Source organism: Mandrillus leucophaeus, unplaced genomic scaffold (genome assembly GCF_000951045.1).
Source record: "Mandrillus leucophaeus isolate KB7577 unplaced genomic scaffold, Mleu.le_1.0 Scaffold618, whole genome shotgun sequence".
Lineage (NCBI taxonomy): Eukaryota > Metazoa > Chordata > Mammalia > Primates > Cercopithecidae > Mandrillus > Mandrillus leucophaeus.
In genome coordinates, this window is record NW_012106675.1 from 752,649 (window position 1) to 761,985 (window position 9,337).

Sequence of the window (9,337 nt, forward strand, 5' to 3'; positions counted from 1 at the left end):
ATTCTGATTATTTCTGTATAGCACAATTTTTATAGAAGAATTTTAACTTTGCCTTAAGTCTACAGAATGGATTAGTTTCCAGTGAAGTGGTAAGAAGGGTTTGAAAATTCAACTAATCCTCATATATATCAGAAAATGTATTTCTTGTGTTACATTGGCTCTTTAGTTAAACTCTATTTGCATATATTAAACATCACTTAGAATTAAAAAAGTTCTTTTAGAAAAAGCAGGGCACATTTTCGATTTCTTTTGCTGTAATGAGTGTCTGACTTAGTCCTGCCACTTCATTTTCACCTCATATCGGTTATGATGATTGCTTGTATATAAAGTTTTGAAACAGAGTATATGGCTCTTAAAATTAAGTGACAATATCTGCATTAAGGTGTTTATTCTTGTGAGTTTTAAATGATGATAAAGTGATGATGCTGATGAAAATGTACCCTCAATTATATAAATTATTCAAATAAGCTTAATCTATGATAAAATAAAGCATAATAAATCAATGGAGAAAGAACTAATAATTCAATAAAATGTGCTGAGGAAACTGGCTATGAGGAAAGTGTTTAATTTTGCTCTTTTGGATCTTTGTTCACACTCTATTTCAAGATCAATTCAAGATGGATTAAGTAAAACAAAAGGGGAAGAAAGACAAGGGGTAATGTCGCTAAAAGATGAATCTCTATATTATTTTGAGATAGGATAGTATTGCCAAGATCATTTTCTTTATACTTTTGTCCATTGAACTTATGTTTATATGCCTTTTTTTTCTAACCACATAAACATTCACATAAGTGAAAGGCCAAAAATTTTGTTAAAATTTTGAAACAGAAATGGCAGCTATATATATATGTCTTATTTAAACTAACAGAGCTAAAAAAGAAATATATGAAAGAGACTGAAAATAGAAAACATTTCTGAAGGCATACTTAACCATGTTAATAAATAATGAAATATACCTTCAAGGAGTATTTTTGCTGATTGTTTTGGCAGTCAATGTGGGAAATATGAACGAGACACTGTTAAACCAACGAGGGAGTGGTGAGCTGAACCCTCTCACATTCTTTCCAAGGAAATATGAATTGGTCCAGTCTTTCTGAAAAGTAATGTGCAAGGTTATCAAGAATTAGGAGACTTTAACATGTTTTCAGTGTTTCTTTTTATTTTTCTTTTTTATACATTTCTTCTGGAAAAATTACTTGATGATGAATAGTAATGAAATATACATTAATTAAAACCACAATTACTTTTATACCAACCTGATACCATTCTGGACATCAGCTTTTGCAAAGAATTTATGATGAAGTCTCCAAAAGCAGTTGTATGATGAAGGCTCCAAAACTGTTCATGGCAGTGTGATTTATAAATCCTGATCTTGGTAAACTCCCAGTTGAGGAAATAATACATGATTGCATATACCTAGAATCAGATATTGTGAATCTACTGGGTTTGATTCCTTCAAAGAAAGCCTGCATATAACAAATCCACAGGCAACATCAATGGAACAGGGAAAAGCTGGAAGCATTTTCCTTGAAAACTGGAACAAGACAAGGATGCTCTCTCTCAGCCTTCCTGTTCAACATAGTATTCAAAGTGCTATCCAGAGCAATCAGGCATGAGAAAGGAATAAAAGGCATCCAACTAGGAAGAGAGAAAGGCAAACTCTCTCTCGGCAGATGATATGATTCTATATGTAGAAACCCCACAGGCTCTGCCAAAAGTCTCCTAGAACTGATAAACAGCTTCAGCAAAGTTTCAGAATACAAAATAAATGTAGAAAAATCAGCCTCATTTCTATACACCAACAACATTCAAAGTGAGAGCCAAATCAAGAACACAATCCCATTCACAGTAGCCACAAAATGAATAAAATACTTAGCATATGGCTTACCAAGGAGGTGAAAGATCTCTACAATTAGAATTACAAAACACAGCTGAAAGAAAGCAGAGACAACACAAACAAATGGAAAAATATTCCACGTTCAGAGATAGGAAGAGTCGATGTTGCAAAAATGACCAAATTTCCATCTAGGGAAGCAACTTACAAATTCAATGCTATTTCTATCAAACTACCAATGTCATGTTTCCAAGAATCAGAAAAAAAAAACTATTCTATAATTCACATGAAAGCAAAACAGAGCCAGAATGGTCAAAGCAATCCTAAGCAAAAAGAACAAACCCAGAAACATCACACTACCCGACTTTACACTACAAGGCTATAGTAACCACAACAACATGGTATTGATACAAAAACAGACACATAGATCAATGGAATAGGATAGAGAACCCAGACATAAAGCCAAACACCTACAGCCATCTGAGTTTTGACAAAGTTGACAATCATAAACAATGGGGAGAGAACTCCCTATTCAATAAGTGGTTCCAGAATAGCTGGCTAGCCATATGCAGAAGATTTAAACTGAACTCCTTCCTTTCACCATATACAAAAATTAACTCAAGATAAAGACTTAAATGTAAAACCTAAAACCAAAATCTAGAAGAAACCTAGGAAATATTAGGTTGGTGCAAAAGAAATTGTGGTTTTTGCCATTGCAAGTATTATAAAAACCTCAATTACTTTTGCACCAACCTAATACCATTCTGGACATCAGCTTTGGCAGAGTATTTATAATAAAGTCTCCGAAAGCAATTGTAACAAAACCAAAAATTGGCAAGTGGGACCTAATTAAACTAAAGAGCTTCTGAAGTGCAAAAGAAACTGTCAAAAGAGTAAACAGACAACCTACAGAATGGGAGAAAATGTTCACAATCTATGCATCTGACAAAGGCATAATATCCAGAATCTATAAGGAACTTAAGCAATTCAAAAAACAAAAATCAAGCAACCTCATTAAAAAATGGGCAAAGGACACGAATAGACACTTCTGAAAAGAAGACATACGTGCACCCAACAAGTATATGAAAAAATGCTCTTTATCACTAATCATTAGGTAAATGCAAATCAAAACCACAATAAGATACTATATCACACCAGTCAGAATGGCTATTATTAAAAAGTCACAACAGATGCTGGCAAGGCTTCAGAGAAAAGGAAACATTTACACATTGTTGGAAATGTAAATTATTCAAGCCACTGTGGAAAGCAATGTATAGATTTCTCAAAAAAACATAAAACAGAACTACCATTCAACCCAGCAATCCCACTACCAAGTATATACCCAAAGGAATATAAATTGGTTTGCCAAAAACACACACATACTCATATGTTCATTGCAGCTTTTCACAATTTCAAAGATATGGAATCAACCTAGATGCCCATCAACAGTGGACTAGATAAAGAAAATGTGGTATCTATACACCATGGAATGCTATGTAGCCTTAAAAAAAATGAATGAAATCACATCCTTTGTAGCACAAGGGATGTAACTGGAGGCCATTATCCTAAGCGAACTAATGCAGGAAAAGAAAACCAACTACTGCGTGTTCTTACTTACAAGTGGGAGCTGAACATTGAGTGCACTTAGACACAAAGATGGGAGCAATAGACACTGGGGATGGCCTGAGCAGGGAGAGTGGAGTAGGGGCATGGGTTGGAAGGCTACCTATCAGGTACTATGCTCACTACCTGGGTGATGAGATCATTCATATGCCAAACCTCAGTGACAGGCAACTTATCCATGTAACAAACCTGCACGTGTACCCATGGAACCTGAAATAGAAGAAAAAACAAGAAAATTGGCCAAAATTATGACAGGTAGTAAAAACAAATAATAAATTTGCTATGGCATCAGCTGCCAAGTGTTAACTAAAACCAATTTCTTCTTTCTGACAACATGGCTAGCTAGAATTCATTTGTAGTTAGGTATAAACTTATGTCTGAACTATAATGGGATGTTTGTAAAAAAATATGTGCTTATCCTAGCCCCTAAAAGCTTCTCATTATAGATCATCTATGCTTGTTCCCTTTCCATTGAGCAGATGGAGACAACCATGGTGACTTTAGAAAGAACGGGTTGATGGTGAAGAAGGCTTGTCCCTGAACGAACACTCCTCCCACCCTTACTGCCTGCAAACACACTCACACATGTGGCTGTTAAAGATGAGTAAAAATAGACTTCTATCAAATTTCAGCTATTAAAAGTTTGGGATGTGGATTAGTGAAGCAGATACTAGTGTTACCCTAAATGATACACCTGTAGGTAGTGTATGCAGTGTGTGGAGAGAGAGAGGAGACTAGCAGAAAGTAGGACGTGCCCTGATGCATTTAGAATAGTCTCACGTGTTTAGGGAGCACAAGTTTCCCTAAGACGTATCAGGAGTACAGATGTGCAGGTAACATTAAGAGCAATAACGTAAGTATCATGGGCTGTTTCTATATTTGCTCATGGAAAGTAGAATGCTGCTCACGTATTTTCTGGAGTCTCTAAGAATTGTCATCACATGTGTCCTATATTTAAGCTGATGCTTCAGCTATCTAGCCGCCTGCAGTCGGGCCCTTTTTGGGGATTTGGGGTTCTTCCCTCCATAATGCATTGCCATGGCTACTAGGTATTACCGTCTCCCTTGGGGTATGTCTAAGGAGGAATCAGAGTCAACAAAACTAAAATTCCACTTTCAAGTATAAATCTTTTCATTTTGTTTTCTCAGGTTCAGCACTGGGGAAAAACACAACACAACATTGCTTATTGTTTCAGAGATGTTATCTTTCTCTTTGGTGCACTGAGAGAGACAACGTGTTTCCTTTATTAAGGAATTCATTTTGTCAGAAAATTAATTGTGCTTAATCAAATTAGGCTGCTAAATTTAATATAGTGTGGTGATAACATTAGAACATGTCTAAGATTTCATTGTTTATTGGAATTAAGAGGTTTATTAAAAATAGCAGTTAACTAACAGTCCTTTTTCATTAAGTAGAGTGAAAAAATCTTATTGTATCAGTTTTATTCCTCAAGTAATTGATTTCTATGCTTTATTACATTTTGCCACGCCTGATTCTTACAGTTAAAATTTGAAATTTATTATTTCTAATGATAATTTTAATAATGCTTTTAGCATTTTCAGATTTACTATAATCGTATTCTTAAGTAGCACAATTACTCTTATTTTACATATTTTATAAACAACTGAGGTCAAATAATTTTTAACTTAACCAAGGGTATATAATTTTGACAAAGTCAGAATTTGGCTTGTATTCGCCAAAATCCCAAGAAGAAGTGGGTGGCATACTTGAGACAGGATAGAACAAAAAGATATTCAGGCTATATAATGGTTAATATTGAGTGTCAACTTGATTGGATCGAAGGATGCAAAGTATTGTTCCTGGGTGTGTCTGTGAGGGTGTTTCCAAAGGAGATTAACATTTGATTTGGTGGACTGGGAGAGGAAGACCCACCCTCAATCTGGGTGGGCGCCATCTAATCAGATGCCAGCGTGGCTAGGATAAAGCATGCAGAAGAATGTGGAAGGACTAGACTTGCTGAGTCTTTCCTCAGTCTTCCTCTTTCTCCCATGCTGGACGTTTCCTGCCCTCAAACATCAGATTCCACATTCTTTAGTTTTTGGACTCTTGGGCTGACTTACACCATTGGTTTGCCAGGGCCTCTCAGGCCTTTAGCCACAGACTGAAGGCTGCACTGTCAGCTTCCCTACTTTTGAGGTTTTGGGACTCAGACTGATCCACCACTGGCTTCCTTGCTCCTCACCTTGCAGATGGTCTATTGTGAGACTTTACCCTGTGATTTTGTGAGTCAATTATCCTTTAAAAACTCCCTTTCATATATACATCTATCCTATTAGTTTTGTCCCTCTAAGGAACCGTGACTAATACAGGTTATTTACCAAGACATAGGTGTGGATAGTGCAGGAACAGAACTGTTACCTCCTGGAATATTGAAAAGAGAAGGTGAGGGGCAATTACTAGAACGTGGAGGGAAAGATTTCTGAAGAGTCAGCTGCCTTAAGAGATTCAGTGACCTTCAGTGGACGGAATGAGCCAGGTCAAGGCAGCCTTGCAGGGAGGGAGATGAGGAATAAATATGTGGACTTCATTCTTTTCCCTCCCACCGATCTTCCACCAAGCTCCCCTTTCATCAAATTTAACCACCTGCCAAAGGAAACATTTGTATGGCACATATAAGTCAGCTCTGGGTGGGGGTGGGGGTGAGGGCAAAGAATGTTCAAGAAGTTTGGAGAGGCAGGGGATCTGCCACAGGACCCCGATCTCCATTTGATGAATGGGTGTCCCTTCTATTGCCTTCACATTCAAGAAGATCCTATCCCACTGGATGTCAGGAATTAAGTGATGATTCAGAAAGTCCCCATTCTTGTCCCTTTTCTCATCATGTTCTCATTGTACTACTATTGGTGAAGAGGATACAGAGATAAATTACTGTTCCATAAGAATTCATTGAAACCTGTGAGTTATAAATGATACTACATGATCAGAGATTAAAAATAACATTGTACTGTATATTTGTTATTTTTTGGCAGCTCACCTTCAAATTTCCTGGCTGTACAGATGATCTCTTATTAGGCAGTTACATGCTTTTCACCCAGACTTTGCATCTGGAAAAGGACATACACAAGGAAGAGACAAAGGAATTACTTGAAGCTGCCCCTGTGGAGCCAAGAGCTCTGCAACAGGAATTCTAGATATGAAAGGACGTTCGCTTCTAGTGGCATCATCAGGGGATGACCAGAGGAGGCAGCATAGGCAGCTGTATCTCAACCAGACAATTACCATGGTAAGATCTTGGCTTTCCTCTCTGCTACCCAGAAGACTATCTTAATTTCTGTTATTTCTTTGTTGATTCTGTGAGACGTCTGGTGTTCTACTCATAAATGTATTTTCTACTTGAATTAGCAAGAGTAGATATTATGGACAGATTGTATCCCCAACTCTCCCATGTTCATATGTTTAAGTCCTAATCCCCAATGTGACAGTACATGGAGATGGGACTTATAATTAGGTAATAAGGTTAAATGAGGTTGTAAAGTTAATCCAATAGGACTGGTGTCCTTATAAGAAAACGAAGAGACATCAGCAATTTCCCTCCTTCATTCTGCATGTGCACAGAAGAAAGGGCGTGCAAGGACAGAGAAAAGGTGGCTGTCAATAAGCCAGGGAGGGAGATGTCACCAGAAACCTACTCTTACAGCACCTTGATCTCAGACTACCAGCCTGTACAACTGTGAGAAGATAAATGTCTGTAGTTCAAGTCACCCAGTCTGTGGTATTTTGTTATGTCGGCTTTAGATAACAGTAGATTCTGTTACTTTAGAAAGTACAGGGGTTTTCTGTTATTTTCAACAAGATCCTTAACAGAAAGAAACCCTAACAATTAAACTGGAACATTATTTTTCAAACTTCGAGTTACAACCAGCAGTAGGCTGTCAAATCAATTTAATAGACAGCAACCAGATTTAAAATAATTGAATAGAATATAATAGATGAGAACATATTGTAATGCATCACCTCTAGTAAGATTAAGTACTGCTTCCTGAGAACTTTGTGTGTGTGTGTGTGTGGTTGCTTCTGTGTGCATATATATACACATACTGGACTCAATGTAAAATATATTTTGGAACATGGGAAATGGTTGAAGAAATTTAAAAAATATTATTCTAGAGCATATTACAATATTCTAGTTGTTCATTTTTCCTGCCATGACAGATTGAAGAATTTAGAGCCTCAGTGAAATATGGATTAAAAAATCATAATTGTGGGATGATTTTCAAGAAGTTGATATTAAGAGGGAATTGAAACTATGGTTCATTGTGAGTTGTACTGAAAACTTAGATTGTGTGATTTTTATTATGTAAAAATGTTGCGTTTTAAAGTTTTATGTAGCATGCTGAATTTCTCTCTGACATCAAGGGCTTTGAAGATAGGAAGAGAGGCAAATATGAGTGTGTGAAGTTAAAGAGGAAATCAACAACTAATATTTGTATTGCAAGTTGCTTTCAATTTCACTTGATCACTTCATTTAATCTTCAAAAGAAACTTGTGAATATTCAGTCTTTATGAATGAGAAAACTAAAGGTCAGAGGTTGTACTTTCTCCAAACTTGTATTTAACGTCTATAGAAATCAGAAGTGACTTAGCCAGATTTCAAACCAAGGCTACCTGAATCTTCAACAAATAATTCCTGTCTTTGGATTTTAAGATTTATTCTTTCCATTATCATGTTAAATAACTAAAATAACTAACCAATTATTTATTTACGACAATCTCTTCTCTGAGTTAATCTGTAGTAAGTCAGAATATAATTGAACATTTCAATGTTATTACTTTGTTATATGTCCCTCAACATTCTGCCTCAAAATTTAGTTATATCTGGAAGTCCAGGAGATTTATTATATAGGGGATTTATTATTATAAGGCCGTGGAGTCTCTTAGAAAGTGATTTACTTAAAGTGCAGAGATAATCAAGGTACACAAACTTGATCCTAAGAAAATGAATTTATGTTGGAGGGAAATGGGGATTCTGACTATAATACCAAATGTGTCACTGAAGGTTTTGCTTTCTCCCAACCCATTTAGATCCATGTCTGAGTTCCACAGGGAAGGGGTTGCACTGATGGGTTCATTAAAGTCAATGACAGTTCAAAATCTTTGCCTTGCCATCTACAACATAGAACAACAACCTTTTTGGTACCAGGGACAAGTTTCATGGAAGACAATTTTTCCATGGTGGATAGGGGTGATAATGGTGCAGGGAAAAGTGATGGTTTCGGGATGATTCAAGCACATTACATTTATTGTACTCTTTATTTCTATTATTACTACATTGTAATATGTAATAATTATACAACTCACCATAATATAGAATCAGTGGGAGCTCTGAGCTGCTTTTCCTGCAGCTAGACAGTCCCATCTAGGGGTGATGGGAGACAGTGACAGATCATCAGGCATTAGATTCTCGTAAGGAGTGTACAACCTAGACCCCTCACATGTGCAGTTCACAGTAGGGTTCACAGTCCTCTGAGAATCTAATGCCACTGCTGATCTGATGAGAGGCAAAGCTTAAGTGGTAATGTGAGCCATGGGGAGCAGCTGTAAATACAGATGAAGTTTCATTTGCTCACCTCCTGCTCTGCAGCCTAGTTGCTAACAGGCCACAGACCAGTACTGGGGATTGGGAACCCCTGGTGTAGACAACAGATAGACTCCAGATAGTAGTGAAGGAACCCATTTTTTAATTGGAGTAATTCCTGGAACACTGATCAGGCATAATAGCTTAAGAATATACAGGAAGTAAAAATGAAGTAAGAGAAAATATAAAACATCAAGCTGTGGCCTGTAAGTTGAAGGTATTAACAATAACAAGGCTGCTGTTCCAGGTCAACAGCACAGGCAATTAACTAGGAAACGTCACTG